The 23,469-nt window shown below is 65.8% G+C and overlaps 1 long non-coding RNA gene across 1 annotated transcript; it reads right to left on the bottom strand.

The window, feature by feature from the left end:
* Nucleotides 1–1,992: 1,992 nt before the first annotated feature.
* On the bottom strand, nucleotides 1,993–3,199 carry LOC116419919. The gene is made up of 3 exons (XR_004230242.1): nucleotides 3,050–3,199; nucleotides 2,862–2,968; nucleotides 1,993–2,592 (listed from the first exon to the last, which is right to left on the bottom strand). It is a non-coding gene; the product is annotated as an uncharacterized LOC116419919 (long non-coding RNA).
* Nucleotides 3,200–23,469: the final 20,270 nt, after the last annotated feature.

Consider the following 23,469-nt stretch of genomic DNA (forward strand, 5'->3'; position numbering starts at 1 on the left):
TCCCAGAGCGGGCCACAGAGGGGATGTTAAGTGCTCGTAACCTCTCCTGGCCCCGCTAATGGATCCCCTAAGGAGAGGCCGTCCTCCGGCTCTTGGCTAAGCCTCCCGGGAGAGGGCGGCTGCTCTGAGGATGGCGAAAGCCGCCCGCCCTGGAGGGACCGGACTCGGGCACAAGAAAGGATCGTGGGGGCAGTTAGAGCACTGCTCTCCCGGGGGGAGGGGCAGGGCTGCACCGGCTGTGGGGTCTTTATAGCTTGTGGTGTCCAGGGCTGGGGCTCAGTCTCTCCCTTGTCAAACAAGGGGCCTCGGATGGGTCGACTTTTCCAGGTCCCTTCCCACTCAAAAGTCCCCGAGTCCCTGTTCAGACCTAAGGGAGCTGGGTTCTGGGCTCTTAGGGTCCTCATTATCCAGAAAGGTTCCAAGGCCTCGGGGAAATGCTAGCCTGACTATTGTTCCTTGTAATATCAGCAGGATTTGGATGGGGGAAGGGGTAGAAAAAAAGCAGATCGGGAGGGGGAGAAGCAAGGGAGAAAGAACAGAACGGAGAATGGGAGAGAAAGAACGGGGAGAAATGGAGCAGAAGGGATGGAAAAAACAGGAGAGAGGCTGGAGGAAGAAAGAACAGGGAGAAAATGGGGGGAGAGTGGGGGAGAAAGAACAAGGGGGAATGGGGGGGGAAAGAACAGGGGGAAGAATGTGGGAGAAAAGAACCGGGGAAAGGGGGGAGGGATGGAAAAAAAGAACAGGAGAGAACGAGGGGAGAAAGGACAGCGGGGAAGGGGGAGCTCATTTTGGAGTGATTGGTGGTTGTTTTTGAGCCTCTTTCCCTGTCTGGACTTTGTCATTGGGTTAGCTGGGTTCGTGCGTGAGTGAGCTGCTCAGGCCCGAGGAAGGGGGAGTGGGAGAGGGGCCAAGGAGCCCGATCCCATTTTCCAAGCGCTCTTCCCATGGAGCTGCAAACATCTGGGCTGCTCGGGGAGTTGGAGCCCCGGGAAGCTGATTGCCTCAAGCCCCGCAGGCCAGATGCAGGCCAGGGGTCGCCCCCTCCCGGCCTGGGACCCTTGTGGGGCGCGGCAAGCCAAGCTTCAGACCCTCCCGGGTTGTAGGGGAGCAGCGGCTCCTCCCTTTCCCACGCCAGGGTCTAGGCTGGGCCCCCTCCTCAGGCCCCCTCCCCCCAGCACCCGAACCTCGCCTGCCCCGTCCCTCATGGGGCGCCTTTGCAGACAACGCATGGGAGATGGGCATGTGGGAGCCACGGAGGAAGCGGAGGCACGGGAGGGGCCCTAGCCGGTCGCCCTGCTGATGGGGGGATATGCAATCAAAGGGGGGCTGCCACCTGTAGTGGGGGCCCCGGGCTCCGTGCCAGCAGCTCTGGCTAAGGCCTGAGGAGGGAGCGGGGCCTGCCCCGAGCTCCCTAGCCTGTGGGAGCTGGCTCCAAGAGGCGACCCCAGCTGGGGGCCCCTCCCAGCTAGACCCCCATTTATGATAGAAAGTAGCTTAATGAGCCAAGGAGCGGCCAGACACGGGAAACTTGCTCTAGATTCTGGTGGGGCGGACTCGGGTTTCACCCCCCCCACCCCCCCTCCACCCCCCTTTTCAGGACTGGCCACATAATCCCTACAAAATGAGAACCAGTTTGGGCCTTGCCGAGCTGGGGGCCGGGAGCGGGAGGAGCGCAGGGTGCTCCTTGTGACTTGGAAACGTGGAGCGGGCCGGGATGGCCGGGGTTGGGGTGCAGGGGTGCGGTCCATGAGGAAGCCCCCTTTGGGTCTTGTCCCCTGCCTCCCCATCCTGGACTCGAGTCCTTATTCCTGGAGGAGGCCCCCTCCTGCCCTCCTTCCCTTTTCCTTCCTTCCTCCCTCCCTCCCTCGCCCCTGCACATGGGGACCCTCCCAGCCCCCCCTTCCCCCTGGCAGCCCCCCTCCCCCCGGGCCCATTTTCCGCCGCCTCATTCAGGTCAATGATTGTGACTCCAATCCTGAGAAACCCTGCTGTCTGTCAACAGTGTTTATTTTGAGTGTGTGCAGAGCCAGCCCTGGCGGGGGCTCTGGGGGAGGGGAACAGGGGAGAAACTGTCAGAGGTGCAAGTGGAGGACTGGCCTGAGCTCTGGGGGAGCCGGCCGGCCGAGACGGGACCGACACACACACGCACACGCACACGCACTCGCACACTCGCGGGGACCACGCGCCCATCAGTGCAAACGAACTAGTTAGTGCAATTGGAATCTGTAAGGGCTTCAGGGGCCAGAACCGAGGGACATGACACGAGGGAGGGTGGGAGGGGGGCTGGAGGGAGGGGGGGCGGAAAAGCCAGGGTCAAGGGAGGGGGGAGTGGGGGGGAGGGGATCTCTCATCATGGAAGGCTTCCAGGAGGTGATGGCTTTCTTTTTTTTGGGGGGGGAGAAAGCAGAGGCTGGGTCGTTGGTGAAACATGGGAGAGAAGGGGGGCTGGGTGCTGGGGAGCGTCTCAGTTGGGAGGCTCTTCTTGTCTGGGTGAGGGTCTCTGCTGGGGAAGGGGATTCAGCAGCCCATAATGAGGCAGCAGTCTTCTCTCTACCGCCAGCACTACGGGGTGGGAATCCCGACCCGGGCCTGTGGAAGCAAGGATAAACGCAGTCAGCCCCGTGGGGGTTCAGGCAGGAGGGCCGGGGGGGGGGGGCCGGGGCAGCGCGAGGGAGGACCAGGGCCACAGGGTAGCACCAGGGAGGACCACAGGGCAGCGCGAGGGAGGACCACAGGGCAGCACCAGGGAGGACTAGGGCCACAGGGCAGCATGAGGGAGGACCACAGGGCAGCATGAGGGAGGACCACAGGGCAGCGCGAGGGAGGATCACAGGGCAGCACAGGGAGAGCCTGCTCACCTTTCGGGCCGCGCTGTCTGACTCACGTGGCATCTTCCTGGTGGTCGGCTGGCAGACGGGAAGGGTCCTGCCCTGAGCAGGGCCAGGACCTTGGCCAGGGTGTAAATCTGGGGGAAGGAGGGCGGGTCAGCCTCGGGCTCGGCTCTCGGCCCTCCACCCCCAGTCCCAGGCCCCGGGCAGGGACTCACCCTTTCTGCACGCCCAATGCGCTTATGCCTGGGGGGAGCTGGCTGGGTGAGAAAGGCTTCTTCATGACTGCTGCTAGATCAATGAAGGATCCGGGGACCTGGTTAAGAGGGAGAAAGGGAGATTAGAAAGGTAGACTTAGGGCCAGGCTGTGTGTGTGTGCCAGTGTGAGTGAGTGTGCGTGATTGTGAGTGTGTGTGTGTGTGTGTGTGAGTGGAGGGGCGGGGGGGGGGAATGGGGGGCTCATTGTATAGCAGGCTACAGGATGTTGGCCCCCTGCCCTGGCCGGAGTCCCACGCCTCTGCGTCCTGGGGTTCCTGCTGTTCCGGACTTTTAGCTAATGCCGGGGAAGTCGGGAGGCACATGGCAGGTGGGGGAGACAGCTAGAGGCACGGTGGGGCAGTGGAAGGAACGCTGGCTCTGCCTTTACTTCTGGCACAGCTCTCTACGTGACATTAGGCGAGACCCCCCAGAGCCTCAGTTTCCCCAGATGTCTTCCGGCGCCCGGGAAGCCCGCGCCACCTTCAGAGCCCGGCCCGCCTCTCTCCGGCCCATTCCTCCTGGCTGATTAGGTACCGAGTCTGGGGGCAGGGTTTTTGACGGTCCCCGCTTTTCCTCGACAAACCAGGGTCCATGGGGGTTCCAGAGTGGGGAGCACCGCCCTTGCCCCCAGACCTGGCCGGCGGACTGGGCAGTGTGCCCCGGGGGGCCTCCCCAAGCCGACCGCCCCGCCCCCCCCGCCCACCTCCAACCCTTCGGGGAACCCCCCCCCCACTCACCACTGTTGGTCTTCATGGCCCTGACTTCCCCTCCTTCGGTCGCCGGGCCGGCCCACCAGGCTGCCCACCCGCCAGCTCTGACGGGCGGACTTTGAGCGCCTCAACCGCCCCTCCCCCCGTCCCGAGGGTCGCCTGGGCCCTTGCTCCCCAAGAGTGGCCTCCCCTGGGACCTCCGACGCCGCCCTCCCCGCCCCCGCCTCACGTCCCGACCCGACCCCGCCTCCCCCTGAGCCTTCTGCGCCCCTGACTAGCACTGGCCCCCGGGATCCTTGGCCACCCCGGGGTCCTCGGCCTTCCGCGGGGTTTTTGGGCAGCCCAGGAGGGAGCGGATAAAGCAGACATGCTTGAGCCCCACTGTTTGTTTTCCCCCCGGCCCCCGGGTGAAAGAGCCTGGAGAAGGTGGCGGAGCGTGCCCGGGGCCTAGCTAGCCTCAGCTTGCCTGCCTGCCTCCCCGGGGCAGCCCGCTCCTTCGCAGCGGCTCTCTGCAGACGCCCTCGCCTCTCTCGGGAGGGGCCGGGGACTCCCCGGCTCCTCCCTGGCTCAGCCCGAGGACCCGGCTCCCTGGTCCTCCGGCACCCCCTCAGCCCCGCTCAACTGGTCTCCTCCCAGCGCTGCCCGGTTCGAGCCTCTCCTCGGGAGTGCTTGAAACCCCGATGGTGTACTGGCTGCCTGGCCCCTTCCTCTCCCGAGGAGCTGCTCTCCGAGGCCGCTGGCGTCGGCGGGCGGCTCTGCTGCTGTTCCTCACCTCCTCTTCCTGACGGTTCCCCCCTGCCCTCCATGAAGCTACATTTCCTGGGTCTCTTTCCTTCTTTCTGTTACTCCTCGATCTCCGCTGGTACATTCCCACCTCCTGCTCTCTAGCTTGGGGCTCCCCCTGAGGCTCTGCCTTCAGTCCTGATCTCGTCCTTCCGCTGCCCTCTCCTGATCTCGTCCCTCCTCCAGGCCTCGAAGGGGAAGCGAGCCCCTTCCCCTCTCTGTCCCTCAGCTCCTCTACCTCTGAGAAGAGAGGGCTGCGGGGGGGGGGGGGAATCCTCTCGGTCTCCACCAGCTCTGACAATCGGGGATTCTCTGGGGCGCGCGCGCGCTCGCCCGGCTCTAAGGCTATAATGTTGCCCACTCCCGATGTTCCCCTCGCCTAAAAGTCCCCAGAGAATCTCAGAAGGTCAGAGCTGGGGGGAGCCTCGGAGAGCCCCCGGCTCGGCGCCCCCATCGAAGGATGAGGAAGCCAGCCACAGAGAGGGCCGAGGGCGCTCAGCGCCAGCGCGCGCAGGAGCCGCCCCGAAGGGCTGAGCTCTCCGCGCTCACCTGCGCCGCCGAGCCCGCCTCAGCGACCTTCCTGCCCGAGCGGCTGCCTCCCTGCCTCCGTCTGAGTGGCGGCCAGCCCTGGCGCCCGGCAGGCACAAAGGCCTCCCGCCTTTCCTCCGCTCCGGCCCGGCGCTGCCCTGCCATGGTCCAGGCCCCCTCGCGCCGGCCTCCAACCCGGGCGATGGCAGGAAGCAGCCCAATGACCAACACCAACAGATTCAAAGTCCGGATGCTCCTCTCCTGCTCCAACCCATCTCCCGTGGCTGCCACGGGCTGGCTGGGCTAGCCAGCCGCCACCCAAGCTGGTTCCCCGCTACATGCTCCGAGCTCCCGCTCCGGAGCGAGACCGGACCGGCCGTGTCCTAGTCCCACCCCCCACCCGCCTTTCTGCCCCGGCCCCAGGCCCTTTTCAAGAGGGGGATGGCTCCGCCTGGAATGCCCTCCCCATCTCGCTCAGCCAATCCCCGGCTTGCCCATTCTTCAGGGCGCACAGAGCCCCACCCTCCTCTGGGGGCCATTCCAGCCCGCGGCCACCCCTCCCCTCCCCGCCCTGCCCCCAATTCCCCAAACTTTCCTTGTCAAGTCGCCAACCCTTGGCACTTACCCACTTCCTCCCGGGACATCCATCGTGCCCTTGCCCACGTCTGTCCATCTTCTCACTGACCCCAGCTAGAGTGGAAGCCCCCGGAGGGGAGGGACCGTCCTTGAGTCCCCCCCCCCCATCAGTCAAGCCCGGGGCGAGGTGCAGGAGTGTACTCTCGGTGGGACTCAGAGCTGGCTCCCCCAAGCTTAGGGCCCCGGGTCTCCCCGAAAGTGGGGCCTCGTAGGCCCTGAGCCCTCAGCCTGGGAGGGGATTGGAGGGGGAGAAAGTGGGGTTTGCTCTGGTCTCCATTTGACACTTGGGTTGGGAGAGAGAAGCAGAGAAGAGGGAAGGCCGGGCCAGGGTCCTAGGAAGTCAGGCCCTAGTAGAGTGGGGACACAGAAATAGGAGCTCCGGCGTCCTGCTCCAGATCTCGGGGTCCCTTTGGGCTGGGATCCCCCATTTCCCGGCTTCCCCGCCTGGGAACAATGAGACTTCGGGCTCACGCTTGGCGGGCTGGCGAGCGGCTATGGCAGCTCTTGGGCGCACCCTGGTGGCTCCAAAGAGGCAAGAGCCCGCGAACCCCGCGGGGTGGCGGGAGCGCCAGACCCTCTGGTCCGCCAGCCAGGCGGTAGAGCCTGTGCCGGGCGCTCTGCTGGAAGGCCTGCCCAGAAAGGCAGAGGACCGAGCAGCGGCCACGGCGGCGCGTGCTTGGCGTCCCAGACCCAGCCTCTCCAAGCTCCCACTCTGTCAGGCTTTACCGCGGGTTGAAAAGCCTGGGGATCCAGGGGCTTGGCCGGGCCCCCCCCATGTCCCCGCGGCCCAAACTGAAACGGCCTTCCCGGGGCCAAGGTCCCGACTGGGGCCCCGGATTGGGGGCTCCCCGGGGCTCTGGAACTGGAACTTAAGCACAAGGATCCCTTCTTTGGGTACCCTGGTCCTGCCCGCGCATCCAGGCGGACCGCGAGACCCGCCGGCCTTTGCTGCCCCCGCCTGGCCTGCCCTGAGCATGACTGGCCTACGTGGACCGTGCAGAAAGCCTGCCGGGTCGCACCGCCACGTAGGCAGGCTGGGAAGGGGTGGCCCTTGGGAGGGAGCGGGCTCTGCCTGTACCCCGAGGCCTTGGTAAGGGCCCCCAGATCCGCGCTGACCCAACATGGGGGACCCACCGACACAAGGGAGCCCCAGGGAGGCAGAGAAACATCTCTCCTGAGAGCCTGGAGCCTGGGTTAGACCCCGAGCCTGGGTTAGACCCCGGAGCCTGGGTTAGACCCCGGAGCCTGGTTAGACCCCCAGCTCGAGCGAGTCTACCGCGGAGGGTCCGACGCTGCAGCTTCCGAGGCCGGGCTCTATCTTGGCTATGGAGAACTTAAGGACCCCAGAGGCCCCATTTTCCCCTCTCCTCCCTCCCACCAATCTCCGAAGTACCCCCAGGCCCCTCTCTATTCAAATTCAGGCTGCTTATCTTTAGACCCCCCCCTCCCACTCAGCTACCCCAGGAGCTCACCCAGGGCAGGGCTGGGCAGGCCCTCCCCTCCAATTTTCCCTTTGCCCTCAGCAGAGCTCAGCTCGTGAGCCTCCAGAAATGGGGGCTGGCCCAAAGGCGGAACTCAAAGCGCCTTTGCTTGGGCGGGCTGAGAAGTGGGGTCCCCCAGAGTCCCACTTGGACCACTTCGGTTGAGGCTGATAAGCGGAAACGAGGGAAGGAGAGACCAGGCCCGGGGAGGGGGGAGGGGGGCGAAGAGGGAGGGGGGACAGAGGCCCAGAGTGGGGTCCTTTCCAGCCCAGCGGACCCAGGGGGTTTGGGAGGGCAGAGCCCCTTCACGCTAAGCCCAGGCCGGGTGGCTCGAGGTAGCCCAACCTCACCCCGGGGGGCAGGCCCAGCCTCCCCGGGGGGGGCTTTGAAATAGCACTCCAAAGGGCCCTGAGACATGCCCCCCCACCTGCTGCCCCGCCCCCAAGGCGAGCTGGCGCCGACAGTTCTGGCCTTGGGCCCAAGCGCGCACCCGTGCCACTGGGACCCCACGGACCCAACCGAGGGCCCAAATGGGTCGGGCCCGGGCAACCCCTCCCAGCTCCCCTCCCATTCCCCTGGCCCCCCGGCAGACTTGTGATTTTGCTCCACCGTCTGGCCCATCCTGAGCATGACCATCCCGCCGCGCCCGCCACCACGCCGCCACCCCACACCCGGCTTCCTTTGACTGTGCCCGGGCGGCAAGGTAGGCAGGGCCGGAAATGGGGCACCGAGTGGGTGGCCTGGGCCCTGGGCCTGGCCCTGGGTGGAGCCCCACCTTGGGGCCATCCCCTGGCAAGCCGGGAGAGGTGGCCCCAAGGAGGAACCGGCCAGAGGGGTCCCTGCCCCCGAACAGAACTGGGGGTCCCATAAACCTGTTTCCATACGGGTTTCCCTGACGGGCCCAACCACCCTTGCCGGCAGGTCAAAGGGAGTGCGGCCCCTGGGACCCCCCCGCCGATCTGGAGGCCGGCCACTGTCTGTCCCACGGGCAGGGCCCAGGGGCCCGGGGCCCCAGCTGAGGGCCCGGAGCCCTTTGACTCGGGGTTGTGAGGTTTAAACCCAGCACCCCAATGGGTTTCTTCTTGGGTCGGCCACCAAGCCCTAAGTAGGCTTTGAGGGCCACCTGGGGCCCCAGGGGCCTGGGGATTTGCAGGAGGCGGGGTTCCCTTTTGAGCACCCCGCAACCCACCCGCATCCCAGGGGCCCACGCCGCGATCCGTGTGCCCCTGCCCCCCATCCTGAGAAGACAGGACAGGGTACCCGTCTTGCACTTCAAGGGGGGAAGTGGGATCGAGTTCGCTGGTGCTGGGGGGGCGAAGGCCAGGTCCAGGCCCACCATCCAGAGCCTTAACCCCACTCCCCAGCGCTGATCTGAACCTCCCAGCTGGGAAGCCTGTCAGCAGCGGGCAAATGAACCCCTTTCCTAGCTCCCAACTCAGCCTTTCAAAAACCCAAGCCCCTCCCCCACGGCTCCCCACTTCTGTTTCCCCAAGTTAAATCTTTCTTTTGTGATCTCTGGGCCCCTTCCTCCCTCTTGTTCTCTTGGAAGATTGGATTGACCAAACAGTGATTTTCCTTGAAACGGGTCACTTAATGACCAGCCTTCTGTAATTGTCCCAGGCCGGGCCCCTTCTCCCTGATTGCCCAGACCTGACCTGCCCCTCCCTGTCGTCCCAGGCTCCGGCCCTTTCCCCTCTGTCCGGCTGACCAGCCCCCCTGTTGTCCCAGGCCGCCGGCTTTTCTCCCTTCCTCTGTCCTGGCTGACCAGCCCTTCTCCCTGTCTGTCCCAGCTGACCAGCCCCTTTTCGTCTGTCCCAGGCCCGGCGCCCTTTCTCTCTCTGTCCTGGCTGACCAGCCCTTTCTCCCTGTCTGTCCCAGCTGACCAGCCCCTTTCTCCCTGTCTGCCCTTTCTCCCTATGTGTCCCTGGCTGACCAGCCCTTTCTCCCTGTCTGTCCCAGCTGACTGGCCCTTTCTCCCTATGTGTCCCGGCTGACCAGCCCTTTCTCCCTGTCTGTCCCAGCTGACCAGCCCTTTCTCCCTCTCTGTCCCGGCTGACTGGCCCTTTCTCCCTCTCTGTCCCGGCTGACCGGCCCTTTCTCCCTGTGTGTCCCGGCTGACCGGCCCTTTCTCCCTGTGTGTCCCGGCTGACCAGCCCTTTCTCCCTGTCTGTCCCGGCTGACCGGCCCTTTCTCCCTGTGTGTCCCGGCTGACTGGCCCTTTTTCTCTATCTGTCCCGGGCCTGACTGGCCCTTTCTCCCTCTCTGTCCCGGCTGACCAGCCCTTTCTCCCTGTCTGTCCCAGGCCTGGCCGGCCCTTTCTCCCTGTCTGTCCTGGGGCTGGCCCTTTCTCCCTGTGTGTCCCGGCTGACCGGCCCTTTCTCCTGTCTGTCCCAGCTGACCGGCCCTTTCTCCCTGTGTGTCCGGGCTGGCCTTTCTCTATCTGTCCCGGGCCTGACTGGCCCTTTCTCCCTGTGTGTCCCAGCTGACCGGCCCTTTCTCCCTCTCTGTCCCGGCTGACCGGCCCTTTCTCCCTACGTGTCCCGGCTGACCGGCCCTTTCTCCCTGTCTGTCCCGGCTGACCAGCCCTTTCTCCCTGTCTGTCCCGGCTGATCGGCCCTTTCTCCCTGTCTGTCCCGGCTGACTGGCCCTTTCTCCTCTCTGTCCCGGCTGACCAGCCCTTTTCTCCTCTGTCCGGCTGACCAGCCCTTTCTCCCTGTCTGTCCCGGCTGATCGGCCCTTTCTCCCTGTCTGTCCCGGCTGACTGGCCCTTTTTCTCTATCTGTCCCGGGCCTGACTGGCCCTTTCTCCCTCTCTGTCCCGGCTGACCAGCCCTTTCTCCCTGTCTGTCCCAGGCCTGGCCGGCCCTTTCTCCCTGTCTGCCCTTTCTCCCTCTCTGTCCCGGCTGACCAGCCCTTTCTCCCTGTCTGTCCCAGGCCTGGCCGGCCCTTTCTCCCTCTCTGTCCCGGCTGACCAGCCCTTTCTCCCTATGTGTCCCAGCTGACCAGCCCTTTCTCCCTGTGTGTCCCAGCTGACCAGCCCTTTCTCCCTGTCTGTCCCAGCTGACCAGCCCTTTCTCCCTCTCTGTCCTGGCTGACCGGCCCTTTCTCCCTCTCTGTCCCGGCTGACCGGCCCTTTCTCCCTACGTGTCCCGGCTGACCGGCCTTTCTCCCTGTGTGTCCCGGCTGACCAGCCCTTTCTCCCTGTCTGTCCCAGCTGACCAGCCCTTTCTCCCTCTCTGTCCCGGCTGACCGGCCCTTTCTCCCTCTCTGTCCCGGCTGACCAGCCCTTTCTCCCTGTCTGTCCCGGCTGACCGGCCCTTTCTCCCTCTCTGTCCCGGCTGACCAGCCCTTTCTCCCTGTCTGTCCCGGCTGATCGGCCCTTTCTCCCTGTCTGTCCCGGCTGACTGGCCCTTTTTCTCTATCTGTCCCGGGCCTGACTGGCCCTTTCTCCCTGTCTGTCCCGGCTGATCGGCCCTTCTCCCTGTCTGTCCCAGGCCTGGCGGCCCTTTCTCCCTCTCTGTCCCGGCTGACCAGCCCTTTCTCCCCCCTGTCCCAGGCCTGGCCGGCCCTTTCCCCTCTCTGTCCCGGCTGACCAGCCCTTCTCCCTATTGTCCCAGCTGACCAGCCCCTTTCTCCCTTGTGTCCCAGCTGACCAGCCCTTCTCCTGTCCCAGCTGACCAGCCCTTTCTCCCTCTCTGTCCTGGCTGACCGGCCCTTTCTCCCTCCTCTGTCCCGGGCTGACCCCCCTTCTCCCTACCGTGTCCTGCATCCTCCCCTTAGTCCCTGACCAGCCCTTTCTCCTGTCTCCTGTAGCTGACCAGCCCTTTCCCTCTCTGCCTCGGCTGACCCCCTTTCTCCCTGTCTGTCCCCTATCGGCCTTTCTCCTTGTGTCCCATGACTGGCCCTTTTTCTATCTTCCCTGGCCTGACTGTTTTCCCTGTCTGTCCCGTGCCACGCCCTTTCTCCCTGTTGTCCCAGCCTGGCCCCTTCTCCCTCTCGTCCCTGACCAGCCCTTTCCCTGTGTGTCCCAGCTGACGGCCCTTTTCTTCTGTCCTGGGCCTGGACTGGCTTTCTCCCTGTCTGTCCCAGGCCTGTCTGGCCCTTTCTCCTCTCTGTCCTGGCTGACCAGCTCTTTCTCCCTGTCTTCCCAGCTGACCGCCCTTTCTCCCTTCTTCTGGCACGGCCCTTTCTCCCTGTCTGCCCTTTCTCCCTCCTGTCCCGGCTGACAGCCTTTTCTCCTGTCTGTCCCAGCTGACTGGCCCTTTTCTTTCTGTCCTGGGCCTGGCCCGCCCTTTCTCCCTGTGTGTCCCGGCCTGACCAGCCCTTTCTCCCTTGTCTGCTGATGGCCCTTTTCTCTATCTGTCCGGCCTGTGGCTTTCTCCTCTCTGTCCCGAGCCCTTTCCTATTGTCCCAGCTGACCAGCCCTTTCTCCCTGTCTGTCCCAGCTGACCAGCCCTTTCTCCCTTCCTGCCCGCTGACTGCCTTCTCCCTCTCTGTCCTGGCTGACCGGCCCTCCTCTCTGTCCTCTACCGCCCTCCTACGTGTCCCGGCTGACCGGCCCTTTCTCCCTGTCTGTCCCGGCTGACCAGCCCTTTCTCCCTGTCTGTCCCGGCTGATCGGCCCTTTCTCCCTGTCTGTCCCGGCTGACTGGCCCTTTCTCCCTCTCTGTCCCGGCTGACCAGCCCTTTCTCCCTCTCTGTCCCGGCTGACCAGCCCTTTCTCCCTGTCTGTCCCGGCTGATCGGCCCTTTCTCCCTGTCTGTCCCGGCTGACTGGCCCTTTTTCTCTATCTGTCCCGGGCCTGACTGGCCCTTTCTCCCTCTCTGTCCCCGCTGACCAGCCCTTTCTCCCTGTCTGTCCCAGGCCTGGCCGGCCCTTTCTCCCTGTCTGCGCTTTCTCCCTCTCTGTCCCAGCTGACCAGCCCTTTCTCCCTGTGTGTCCCGGCTGACCGGCCCTTTCTCCCTGTCTGTCCCGGCTGATTGGCCCTTTCCCCCTGTCTGTCCCGGCTGACTGGCCCTTTTTCTCTCTCTGTCCCAGGCCTGACTGGCCCTTTCTCCCTGTCTGTCCCAGGCCTGGCTGGCCCTTTCTCCCTGTCTGTCCTGGGGCTGGCCCTTTCTCCCTGTCTGTCCCAGCTGACCGGCCCTTTCTCCCTGTGTGTCCCGGCTGATCGGCCCTTTCTCCCTCTCTGTCCCGGCTGACCAGCCCTTTCTCCCTCTCTGTCCCGGCTGACCAGCCCTTTCTCCCTGTGTGTCCCAGCTGACCAGCCCTTTCTCCCTCTCTGTCCCGGCTGACCGGCCCTTTCTCCCTGTCTGCCCTTTCTCCCTCTCTGTCCCGGCTGACCAGCTCTTTCTCCCTGTCTGTCCCAGCTGACTGGCCCTTTTTCTCTATCTGTCCTGGGCCTGGCCGGCCCTTTCTCCCTGTGTGTCCCAGGCCTGACCAGCCCTTTCTCCCTGTGTATCCCGGCTGACTGGCCCTTTTTCTCTATCTGTCCCGGGCCTGACTGGCCCTTTCTCCCTCTCTGTCCCGGCTGACCAGCCCTTTCTCCCTGTCTGTCCCAGGCCTGGCCGGCCCTTTCTCCCTGTCTGCCCTTTCTCCCTCTCTGTCCCGGCTGACCAGCCCTTTCTCCCTGTCTGTCCCAGGCCTGGCGGCCCTTTCTCCCTCTCTGTCCCGGCTGACCAGCCCTTTCTCCCTATGTGTCCCAGCTGACCAGCCCTTTCTCCCTGTGTGTCCCAGCTGACCAGCCCTTTCTCCCTACGTGTCCCGGCTGACCGGCCCTTTCTCCCTGTCTGTCCCGGCTGACCAGCCCTTTCTCCCTCTCTGTCCCGGCTGACCGGCCCTTTCTCCCTCTCTGTCCCGCTGACCGCCCTTTCTCCCTCATGTGTCCCGCTGACTGCCCTTTCTCCTCCTCTGTCCTGGCTGACCAGCCCTTCCCCTCTCTGTCCCGGCTGACCAGCCCTTTCTCCCTGTCTGTCCCGGCTGATCGGCCCTTTCTCCCTGTCTGTCCCAGCTGACTGGCCCTTTTTCTCTATCTGTCCTGGGCCTGGCCGGCCCTTTCTCCCTGTGTGTCCCAGGCCTGACCAGCCCTTTCTCCCTGTGTGTCCCGGCTGACTGGCCCTTTTCTTTCTGTCCTAGCCTGATGGCCTTTCCCCCTCTCTGTCCCCTGCTGACCAGCCCTTTCTCCCTGTCTGTCCCAGGCCTGGCCGGCCCTTTCTCCCTGTCTGCGCTTTCTCCCTCTCTGTCCCAGCTGACCAGCCCTTTCTCCCTCTCTGTCCCGGCTGACCAGCCCTTTCTCCCTATGTGTCCCAGCTGACCAGCCCTTTCTCCCTGTGTGTCCCAGCTGACCAGCCCTTTCTCCCTGTCTGTCCCAGCTGACCAGCCCTTTCTCCCTCCTGTCCGTGACGGCCCTTTCTCCCCTCTGTCCTGACGCCCTTTCTCCCCTGTCCCTTTGACCCCTTTCTCCCTTGTGTCCCGGGTGACCGCCCTTTCCCCTGTCGTCCCAGCTGACCAGTTTCTTCCCTGCCCGGGACCGGCCCTTTCCCTGTCTGTCCGGCTGTCGGCCCTTTCTCCTTTGTCCCAGCCCTTTGGCCCTTTTCTATCTGCCCTCCGTTTTTTCTCCCTTCGTCCCAGGCCGGCCGGCCTTCCCCCTTCTGCGCTTTTCCCTCTGTCCGGCTGACCAGCTCTTTCTCCTTTTCCCAGCTGACCAGCCCTTTCTCCCTCTCTTCCCCTGTGGCCCTTTTCTATCTGTCCTGGGCCCCGGCCCCTTTCTCCCTTTTGTCCCAGGCCCACCAGCCCTTTCTCCTGGATCCCATGGCCCTTTTTCTCTTTCTGTCCGGCCTGACTGGCCTTTTTCCCTCTGTCCCGGCTGACCAGCCCTCCCCTTCGCCCAGGCCTGGCCGGGCCCTTTCTCCCTTCTGCCCTTTCTCCTCTCTGTCCGGCTGACCAGCCCTTTCTCCCTGTCTGTCCCAGCCGGCCCCCTCTCTTCCCCTGACCAGCCCTTTCTCCCTTTGTGTCCCAGCTGCCACCCTTTCCCCGGGCCCAGTGCCCCCTTTCTCCCTGTCCCTTCCCCGCCCCCCTTTTCCCTTTGGGGGGGCCCCCCCCCCTTTTTTGGTTTGGGGCCCCCCCTTTCTTCCCTTCCCCCTGGCCCCCTTTTCTTCCCCTGGTTGCCCGGCCCTTTTCCCTTTTCTTCCCTTTTGGGGGGGTTTTCCCCTTTTCCCCCCCCCCCCCCCCTTTTCCCGGGTTTCCCCCGGGCCCCCCCCCCCTGCCCGGCCCCCCCCTTTTCCCTGGCTGCCCCCCTTTCCCCCTTTTCCCGGGCCTGGCCCCCCTTTTCCCGGGCCCCCCCCCCCCCCTTTTTTTTTCCTCCCTGGGCCCCTTTCCCCCCCTTTTTCCCCCTTTTTTTCCCACCCCCCTTTTTTTTCCCCCCTTCCTTCCCTTTTTCCCCCCCCCCTTTCCTTTTCCCCTCCCTTCCCTTTTGGGCCCCTTCCTTTTTTTTTTCCCCGGCTCCAAATTTTCCCTGGCCCCCCCCTTTTTTTTTTGGGGGGAAATTTTTTTTTCCCTTTTTTGGGAAAAACCCCCCCTCTTCCCCCCCCTTTTTTTTCCCCCCCCCCCCCTTTTCCCCCCCTTTCCCCCCCCAAAAAAATTTTTTTTCCCAAATTCCCCTTTTTTTTTTAACCCCCCTTTTTGGGCCCCGGGGCCCCCCCGGGAAAAAAAGGGGGGTTTCCCTTAAGGGCCTTTTAATCTTCCCGGGCCTTTCCCCTTTTTTGGGGTTCCCCTTACCCCCTTTTTTTGGGGGGCCCCCCTTTTCCCCGGGCCCCCCTTTTCTTTTTTTTTTTTTCCCCTGGCCCCCTTTTCCCCCCCTTCCTTTTGGTTTCCCCGGCCCTTCCTGGCCCTTTTTTTTCCCCCCAAAAAATTTTTTCCCCCCCCCAACCCGGCCCCTTTCTCCTTTTTGGGGCCCCCTTTTGGGCCCCAAAAACCATTCTTTCCCTTGGGGTTTCCCCCCCCCTTTTTTTTTGGCCCCAAAACCCCCCGGGGGCCCCGGGTTTTTTTCCCGTTCCCCTTCCCTTTTTCCTTTTTCCCCCCCTTTAAATTTCCCCCCCTTCCCTCCTTGCCCCTTTTTCCCCCCCCGGGGGAAATTTTTCTCCCCGGGCCCCGGGCCCCCTTTCCCCCTTTTGCCCCCGGCCCAACCCCCCCCCTTTCCTGGCCCAACCCCCCCCTTTTTCCGGGGGACCCCCTTTTGGGGGTTCCCAAGGCCCTTTTTTTCCTCCTGGTTTGCCCTTTTTTAAATTTCCTTGTTTTTTCCTTTCCCTCTTTCCCCCTTGGGCCTTTTCCCCTTTTTTCTTTTTAAATTTTTTTTTCCCCCCCTTTTTTTTTAAAAAAAATTGGGGCCCCCAAAAAAAAAAAGGGGGGGGGAAAAAAATTTTTTTCCGGGGTTTAATTTTTTCCCCCCCCTTTTTCCCTTTCCCCCTTCCCCCAACCTCCGGGCCCGGTTCCCCCCCCCCAAAAAAAAAAAAAAAAAAAAAACCGGATTTGTGGGCCCCAAAAAGGGGTTAAAAAAAAAGGGGGGGCCCCAAAAAGGGGGAAAAAAATTTTTGGGCCCAAATTTTTGCAATTTTTTCTTCCCGGGAATTAACCCCCTTTTGGGGGTTTTTTTTCCCCCCGGGGTGGGAATTTAAAATGGGAAAAAGGTTTGGGCCCTTTTCCCCCGGGGCCTTGGGGTTTAAAACCTTTTTTTCCCGGGGCCCCCTTTTGGGGGGAAAAAAAAAATTTAAATTTTCCCCCCCAAACCCCCCGAACCCATTTTTTTTTCCCCCCCCCCAAAACCCTTTTCCAAGGGGGCCCCCCTTTTTTTCCCCCTTTGGGGCCCCCAGGAAACCCCGGGTTTTGGGGGGAAACAGGGCCCCTTTTTTTTTTTTCCCCCCTTTTCCCAGAAAATTTTTGGGTTTTTTTTTTTTTAAAAGGGTCCCCTTAACCCTTTTTTTTCCCCCCCAAAACCCCCCCCCCGGGGGGAAAGGTGCCCCCAAATTCCCCCCTTTTCCCCCCGGGGAACCCCCGCCAACCTTTTAAAGGGGCCCCCGGGGAATTCCGGGGCCCCCCCCAAAAAAAATTTTTTTAAAAAGGGTTTTAACCCCCGGGCCCCGGGGGGGGGTTTTTTTTTTTAAAAAAAAATTTTGGGGAAAAAAAAAGGGGGGGGGGAAAATTTGGGGGAGGGCCCGGGGGTTTTTTGGGGGTTTTTCCCGGGGGGGGGGGAAACCCTTTCCCCCGGGGGGCCCCCCCCCCCCCCCTTCCCCCCCCCTTTCCCCAAAAATCCAAAAAAAAAAACCCCCCAAGGGCCCCCCCGGGGGGGGCCCCCCCTTTTTAAAAAGGAAAGGGGAAAAATTTTCCCCCCGGGGGGGGAATTTTTCCTTTTTTGGGAGGGGTTTGGGGAAAAGGGGGGAAAGGGGCCCCCAAAGGGGGGTTTTTCCCCCAAAGGGGGGGGAAAAAAAAGGGGGCCTTTGGGGGGGGGCCCCGGGCCCTGGAAAAATTTTTGGGAAATTTCCCCGGGGGGAAAAAAAGGGGGGGTTTGGGGGGGGCCCCCCCCCTCCCCTTTCCCCTTCGGGGCCCCCCGGCCCCCCGGGGAAACCCTTCGGGAAAGGAAGGGGCCCTTTCCCCCCCCACCCCCCTTTTCCCTGGGGGCCCCCCCCGGGCCCCCCCCCCCCTTTTTTTTTTTGGGGGGGGCTTTTCCCCCCCCCCCCTTGGGGCCCCCCCCCCCCTTTCCCCCCCAAAAAACCCCCGGGGAACCCCCCCCCAAAGGGGCCCGGGTTTTTTCGGGGGAACCGGGGGGGGGGTTGGGGGCCCCCCTGGCCCCCCCAATTTTTGGGGTCCTGAGGGACCCCCCACCCCCCCCCCCGGGGGCCCCGGGCCCGGAAAGGGGAGGGGGGGCCCCCTTTTTTTGGGCCCCCGGTTTTAAAAGGGGGGAAGGGCCCCCCTTTTCCCCCCAAACCTTTTTTGGGGGGGAAACCGGGAAGGGGGAACCCCTTTTTTTCCCCCCCCCCCAAAAACCCCGGGGCCCAAAATTTCCCCTTTTGGGAGGGGTTTTTTTCCCCCCTTTCCCAACCCCAAAATTTTTTTTTTTTGGGGGGGGGGGTTTAACCCCCCCCCCCTTTTTTTAAACCCCTTTCCCTTTTGGGGTTTCCCCAAAGGGGACCCTTGGGAAGGGGGAAAAGGGGGGCCGGGGCCCGGGGGGTGGGGGCCCCCAAGTTCCGGGAAATTTGGGGGTTTCCGGGGGGGGGCCCTTCCCCCCCCCCCCCCCCCTGGGCCCCTTGGCCCTTTAACGGGCCCTTTCCCCCCGGCCCCCCCCCCCGCCCCCCCGCCGGGTTTTTCCCCCCCCCCCCCCCCCGGCCCCGGGTCTGGGGGGGGGGCCCCGGTTTCCCCCCCCCGGCCAACCCCCCCGGGGGGGAAAGGGACCCCCGGGGGGCCCCAAGCGGAAAAGGGGGAAAAAGGGGGGGGGGGTTTTAAATTTGGCCCCCCGGGGGCCCCCCGGGCCGGAACCAAAAGGGGGCCCCCCCCGGGGGGGAAAAACCCCGGGTTTCTTCCCCCCCCCAAAAGGGGGCCAAGGTTTTGGGGGGCCCCCCCCCCCGGGGAGTTTGGGGGGCCCGGGGAAATTGGGGCCCGGGGGGGCAGGGCCCGGAAGGGGCCCCCCCCCCCGGGGGGGGCCCCGGGGAAAAAAGGGTCTTTTCCCCCGGCCCGGGGGGGGGAAGGGCCCCCCCCCCCTTTGGGGGGCGGGGAAAGGGCCCCGGGGCCCAAAAAAAGGGGGGGGTTGGGGGGGTTCCGGCCGGGCCCCACCCGGGGCCCCCGGGGGGAAACCCCCCCCCCGGGGGGGGAAAAGGGGGCTTTCCCCCGGGGGGGGGGGGGGCCCGGCCCGGCCCCCCCCGGGGGGGTGGGGCCCCGGGGCCCCGGGGGCCCCGGGGGTTTCCCCCAAGGGGAGCCCGGGGCGGGGCCCCCGGGGGGGCCCCCCAGGGGCCCCCAAAAAAACCCCCTTAAAATTTGGGAAAAATTTCCCCCAAAGGAAAAGGAAAGCCGCGCCCGGGGGCCCCCCCCGGCGGCCCGGGGGCCCCCCAAAGGGGAAAGGGCCCGGGGGCCCAAACCCCCCCTCCCCAAGGGGGGTCCCTCCGGGGAAGGGGGCCCCCCCCGGGGCCGGGCCGGGGGGAAAGGGGGGGGGGGGCCCCCGAATGGGTTTGGGTTTCCCGGGGGCCCCCGGGGGGCCCTTCCGGGCCCCCCCCCCCCCCCGGGCCCCCCCCCGGGGGCCCGGGCCCCGGGGGCCCCGGGCCTTTTGGGCCCAGGGGCCTTGGGAAAACCCCTTTTTTTCCCTGGGGGGGGAGCCCCCCGCCCTTTGGGGGGGGGGCCGGGCCGGGCCCGGGGCCCCGGGGGCCCCGGGGTTTTTCCAGGGCTCCGGGCCCCCCAAGGGGGGGCCCCCCCGGGGGGCCCCCCCCCCCCAAAACCTTTAAAGGGGGGGCCCCCCCTTTTTGGGCCCTGGCCCCCGGGGCCCCCGGGAAACCCCCCAACCCCCCCCCAAAAAAACCCGGGGGGCCCCCCCCCCCGGGGGCCCCCCCGGGGGGCCCCCGGGGGGGGGGCCCCCCCCGGGGGGGGGGAAAGGGGGTTTTCCCCCCCCCAAGGGGGGGGAAGGCCGGAGGGGGGCGCCGGGGAAAGGGGGGGTTTTTGGGGGGCCCCCGGGGGGGGCCCCCCCCCTGGGGAAAAACCCGGGGGCCAAACCCAAAAGGGGGGGCCCCCGCCAACCGGCCCGGGTCCCCCCCCCCCGGGGGGGCCCCCCTGGGGTCCCCCCCCGGGCCCCAAGGGGGGAAAACCCCCCCCCCGGGCCGGAAAAAACCCCCCGGGGCCTTCCCCCCGGGGGGGGCCCCCCCCCCCCGGGGGGGGGAAAAAAGGGGGGTTTTTCCGGGGAAATGGGGGGGGGGCCCCCCCCGGCCCTTTCCCTTTTCCCCCCCGGGGGGGCCCCGGGGGGGGGCCTGGGCCCTTTTGGGGGGGCCCCCCGGGGTCCCCCCCTGCGGGTCCCCGGGGCCCGGGCCCCGGGTTTTCCGGGGGGCCCCCAAAGGGTTTAATTTGGGGTTTTAAAAGGGGGGCCCCCGGGGGGGGGGCCTTGGGTTCCTTAAAAACCCAAAGGGGGGCCCCCCGGCCCCCGGGAAGGGGTTGGGGGGGTTCCCCCAAAAACCCACCCAAAAGGGGGGCCCGGCCCAAAAGGGGGCCCCCCCAAAAATTTTTTTCCCGGGCCCCCCCGGGGAAGGCCCCCTTTTTTGGGGGGGGGAAATTAGGCCCCCCTTGGGGGGGCCCCCGCCCTTTTGGGGGGGGGGAAAACCCCCGGGCCCCGGGGGGAACCCCCGGGGGTCCCCCGGGCCCCCCTTTCCCTTTCCAAATTTGGGGGGGCCCCTTCCAAGGTTGGGGGAAAAAAGGGGGGGAAAACCCCCTTTTTGGGGGGAAATTTCCGGGTTTTTCCCGGGGGCCCCGGGCCCCAAAGGGAAAAGGGGGTTTTGGGGCCCCCGGGGGGGAAACCCCCCCGGGGGCTTAAAGGGGGAAAGGGGGGGGGGGCCGGGGGGAAAAGGGGGGGGGTTGCCGGGAAACCCCCCCCCCTTTTGGGCCCTTTTTCCCCCCCCCTTTTCCCGGGGGGGGCCCCCCTTTTGGGGGGGGGCCCCCCCGGGGGGGGTTTTCCAAAATTTGGCCCCCCCAACCCCCGCCCCCTTTCCCGGGCCCAAAACCCCCCCCCGGGGGGGGCCCCCGGGGCCCCATTGGCCTTGGGGGGGAAGGGCCTTGCCCCAACCCCCCCCCCGGCCCCCGGGGGGGCCCTGGCCGGCCCCCCCGGAAAAACCACCCCCCCAAACCCCCCCCCCCGGCCTCCGGGGGCCCCCCAACCCCCCCCCGGGCCGTTCCCCCCCCCCAAAACCCCCCCCCGGCCCCGGGGGCCCCCCCCCTTTTTCCCCTGCCCCCTTCCCCCCGGGGGGCCCATTTGGTTTAAACCCCGGCCCCCGGCCCGGGGCCCTGGGTGGCCGAACCCGTTAAAAAACCCCCGGGGGCCAAGGGGGGGGGCCCCTTGGGGCCCCCCCAAACCCAGGGGGAAAAAGGGGGGGAAAGGGGGGGGGGGGCCCCCCCGGGGGTCCGGGGACCCCTTGCAAGGGGGGAAAAAGGGCCCCCCAGGGGAATTGGGGGGGAATTCTTTGGGGGGGGAAACCCCCCAAAAAACCCCCCAAAGGGCCCGGCCCCGGCGAAGGGGGAAAAAGGGGGGGGGGTTTTGGGGCCCCCAAAGGGGGCCTTTAAAAAAGGGGGAAATTCCGGGGCCGGCCCGGGGGGGGGGGGTCCCCCGGGTTGGCCCCCCCAACCCGGCCGGAAATTTTTGGGGGGGGGGCCCCGGGGCCTTTGGAACGGTTCGGGGAAACCCCCGGGGGGGGAAAATTCCGGGGCCTTGGGGGCCCGCCCCGGGCCCAAACCCTTTTTTGGGGGGGGGGGCCCCCCCCAAAAAGGGGGTCCCCGGGGGCTGGGAAAAACCCCCCTTTGGGGTTTCCCGGGGGGGGCCCCCCCCTTTTGGGGTTGGCCCCCCGGGGGGCCCCCCCTTTTTGGGGAAAAATTTTTTTGGGGGGGGGGGGCCCCCCCTTTTCCCCCCGGGGGGGCCCCTTCCCCCTTTCCCCCCCCAAAAAGGGGTTTCCCCCCAAAATTGGGCCATGCCTTGGGCCCCCGGCCCCAAATTTGAAATTTTGGGGCCCGGCCCCCCCCCCCCTTTTTCAAAACCCCCCTTTCCCCCCCCCCCTTTTTTGGGGGGCCCCCCCGGGGGGGCCCCCCCCTTTTTTTCCCGGGGGGGTTTTTTTTGTTTTGTTTGGGGGCCCCCCCAAAACCCCCTTTCCTTTCCCCCCCTTTTCCCCCCCCCCCCCCTTTCCCCCCCAGCCCCCCCCCCTTTTCCCCCTTTCCCCTTTCCCCCCCCTTTTTCCCCAGTTCCCCTTCCCCCCTTCCCCTTTCCCCCCCTTTTCCCTTGGGCCCCCTTTCCCCCCCTTTGGCCCCCCCCCCCCCCCCCCCCCCCCTTCTTTCCCCCCTTTGTTCCCCCCCCCCCCCCTTGGCCCGGGTTTCCTTCCCCCCCCCCCCCCCCAGCCCCCCCCCCCCCCGGGCCCCCCCCCTTTTTTCCCCCTTTTTCCCCCTCCCAATTCCCCCCCCCTTTTGGGCCCCCTTTTCCACCCCCCCTTCCCCCCAACCCCCCCCCCTTTTTGGGCCCCTTCCCCTTTTCCCCCTTTTGCCCCCCCCCCCCCCCCCTTTCCCTTTCTGGGCCCCCCCCCATCTGCCCCTGCTTGCCCCTTGGCCCCCCTTCCTCCTCCCCCCCCGGGAGCTCCGGGGGGGGGGGCCCCCCCCCCCCCCGGCCCCCCCCCGGGGGCCCCTTTGGGGTTTCCCCTTTTGGGGGGGGGTTTGGGGGGAAAAAAAGGAAAAAATTTTTTGGCCCCCCCTTCCCCCCCAAAAAAAAATTTTTTCCCCCCCGGGGGAAACAATTCCCCGCCCCCTCCTAAGGGGCCGGCTTTATTTTGGTCCTGGCTGGGAGGAGGGAGGGCTGGGGGGCCGTTTGTTTCTGATGCTTTTCCAAAAAGGGGGTGGGAGGGAAGAAGTCCAAGGACGGCCCAAGGCACAGGATTACATTGTGGTCATAAGGATTAACATTGTTCCTTTCCCGGCGGGAACAAGAGCAAGGCAAGAAGTGATTAGATTTAGGGCTAGGGGGCAGGAAAAGGCAAGGAAGTGTTTTTCTTCCTTCCCTCCCCTTTCCAATTCCCTTTCCCTTTGGGGGCTGAGGGAAAGAGGAGGCCAGACCATGCCCCTGACCCCGGCCTCTGACCCTTGAAAAAGGCAAGCCTTAAGTCTCAGATGCCCACCCCCTCCCCGTCCCAGCCCCTCCCTCCTCCTGATTGGAGTTGGAGCTGGAAGGGAGAATGATGTCTCCATATTTGGGGAGCTCCGGCTCAGGCTGGGGCAGCCCCCAGGGGGGGGCCGGATCCCCCCCCCACCCCACCTCAAAGAGGCAATCAGGCAAATAAATCAGGAGCCGGAGCCCGGGAGATGGGGATTGTCTCAGCCCCCCCACCTGGGCCTGACCTGCTAAACCTCCTCCCTCCCTCCCCTGCCCCTTGGCCAGGCCCCCAGCCCGCCTCCTGCTCCCACGGGCCACAGGGACCGCCCCACCCCCACCCCCGGGCACCCGGCCGGCCCCTCGACCGCGCCCCCATCCCGGAAAGGCCCGGGATGGAGGTTCCCCAGTGCCCCGGGCCCAACCTCCAATGCCCCGGGGCCCGGCAGCTGCTTGTCTTGGGGGGTCCCACGGCCACTTCCCCACGAGCTTTGCCTGTTCCCCAAGTACAGGGCAAGCTGGGAAGGAAGAGGGGCCACTCCGGCCCTCCCCAAGCACCTTTTGGGCTCCCCAATTTGAAATTGGGACACTTCCTCACAGGCTTTTCCCCACGGAAGGGGGGCGGGCCACCAAAGCAGCCAGCACGGGCAGAATACGAGGGTGGGGCCAGGGAGATGCCTGATCTCCACCCCCTGGGAGGCTTTTTCCTGGGGTCCAGGCGGGCTACTGGGCCCGGGCCCCTTTGTTCCTTCCTGGTTCAGGACAAGTCCCAGAGGGACCCCCTGACGTGCCGGGGGCTGATCGTGGTGGGGAGATCCGGGGGACCCAGCCTCTGGCAGACCCAGGGCTCCCCTGAGAAGGGCTGGTGGGGCTGCTCCAGTGAGCTGTTCCCCGGGAGACCCAGAGAAGGGACAGGGATTCCTGGGGAAGGGACGGGGAGACCCGGGGAAGGGACGGGGAGACCCGGAGAAGGGACGGCGCCTCCAAGTTGGGCTTGGCCATCAGAGTGGGGTGACCCGGCAGGGCAGATAGAGAGCAGATCTGCTGCCAAATGGATGCCGCTCTCTTTGAAAGCGGGAGGCCAGGAATGGCCCCCCTAGAACAGCTGCCCTCGGCCGCTCCTCCCCACCACGTCCTATCACAACACACACGCCCGGCTTTGTACTGTGCATGGAGCCGGGCAGATGGATGCTGGGATAAAAGCCAGGCATCCCGCCTTCCTTGCATGTCCTGTTGCCCCCCCCAACTGGAGAGCGGGGGGCTCCTGCGGGGCCCTGGGGCCTCGGGAATGTGGAGGCCTTCCCCACAGCAGCCGTCAGAACGTGGGCTCGGCTTGTTCAGGCCCATCCGTCAGCCTTGATCTAGGCACCCCTGAGGGCCTGGCCGG

This window comes from Sarcophilus harrisii, chromosome 6 (assembly GCF_902635505.1).
Source record: "Sarcophilus harrisii chromosome 6, mSarHar1.11, whole genome shotgun sequence".
NCBI classification, from domain to species: domain Eukaryota; kingdom Metazoa; phylum Chordata; class Mammalia; order Dasyuromorphia; family Dasyuridae; genus Sarcophilus; species Sarcophilus harrisii.